Here is a 1870-nt window from a genome sequence, read left to right on the forward strand (position 1 = left end):
GTAAGATCAATGGCATATTTATCACAAATACTGCTTCTAACAGCATAAACAGTGGTTGCACACTTGAATCTCACCAAATGGAACACACAGAAATTAAATTGACTAAATCTGTGGAAAGAAACAGTGGAGAAGCTAAATAGTATCACATCAAAATAATGTCAGGTGTTGACTGTGGAACAAACCAACAATTGCTCATATGAAGTTTAGACTGAAACTGAAGAAAATCAAAACAACTCCGTAAGAACCTAACTATGATCATGAGTTCATCCCACACAAATTGACAGACTATATGAAGAACAGACTTTATAAATGAGACACTAACCACCGAAGTCCATAGTAGTTGTGAGAAGACATCAAGGATATCATAGATGAAGAAAGCAAAAGATATTGAAAAGAAGAGGAAAGAAAGAAAAGACCAAGCTAGGTATCAGAAGAGACTTTGAGACTTGCTCTTGAACAAAAGAAGCTAAAGAAACTAGAAAAAAATGATTAAGCAAAAGAATTAAACAGAAATTTTCAAAGGTCAGCTTGAGAAGACATAGTAAAGTAATATAATGAGATGTACAAAGACCTGTAGTTAGAAAACCAAGATGGAAGTACATGCTCAGCATTTCTCAAGCTGAAAAACTGAAGAAAAGTCATGTTCAAGCTGCAATTTTGAAGGATTCTATGGGAAAAATATGAAGCGGGAAGCATAAAAAAAAGACAGAAGGAATAACAGTCACTGTGACAAAAATATATGATCATTATTCATTATTTCAAAGGTACCATGTGATCAAGAACCAATGGTATTAAAGGAAGAAGTGCAAGCTGAACTGAAGACATTGGAGAAAGACAAATCTTTAGCACCTGATGGATACAAATTGAAGTCTTTCAACAAACTGTTGTAGCAATGACAATGTTCACTCCTGCATGCCAAGAAATTTGGAAGAGATCAATATTTTTTTCCCATTCCAAAGAAAAATAACCAAACAGAATGAGAAACTCATGGAACAATAACATTTATATCATGTGCAAGTAATATTTTGCTGAAGAAAAATTTTAAAAAACACCAGAAAACAAAATCTGTTGCAGCAGTACATTAGTAGAGAGCTGCCAGAAATTCAAGCTGGATTCAGAACAGGATGTATAACTAGGAATACCATTTCTGGTGTCAGATGGATCTTGGTTGAAAGCAGAGAATACCAGAATGAAGTTTATTTGTACTATATTGATTATTCAAAGTAATTCAACTCTGTGGAATAAAGCCAAGTATAGATAACATTGTGAAGAATGGGCATTCCAGAACACTTAATTCTGCTCATAAGGAACCTACATATAGACCAAGAGGCAGTGGTTAGAACAGAACAAGGGGATATCAAATGGTATACCATTAGGAAATGTGGGTACCAGGCTTGCATCTTTTCACTATAATTATTCAATCTGCATTCTTAGCAAATAATCTGAGAATCTGGATTATATAAAGAAAAACGTGGCATGAAGATTGGAGGAAGACTTATTAACAAACTGAGATGTGCAGATGACATAACCTTGCTTCCTGGAAGTGAAGAAGGACTTGAAATACTTACCGATGATGATCAAAGACTACAGAGTCACCTCAATGTAAAGAAAATGAAGTTCCTCACAACTGGACCAATAAATAACATCATGATAAATGGAGAAAGATTGAAGTTGTTAAAGATTTAATTTTGCTTAGATCTATAATAAGTACTCATGGAAGCAGTAGTCTAATGACCAAAGGAACTGCTGTATTAGACAAATCTGCTGTACAAGACTTCTTTATAAAGTGTCCAAGTGCAAAGATGATAATGATTATATCCCACCTGAATTATAGATCATCTGAAGAACAGATTTGATACAATAAACACTA

The sequence above is a fragment of the Chrysochloris asiatica genome, unplaced genomic scaffold (genome assembly GCF_000296735.1).
Source record: "Chrysochloris asiatica unplaced genomic scaffold, ChrAsi1.0 scaffold00022, whole genome shotgun sequence".
In the NCBI taxonomy this organism is placed as follows: Eukaryota; Metazoa; Chordata; class Mammalia; order Afrosoricida; family Chrysochloridae; genus Chrysochloris; species Chrysochloris asiatica.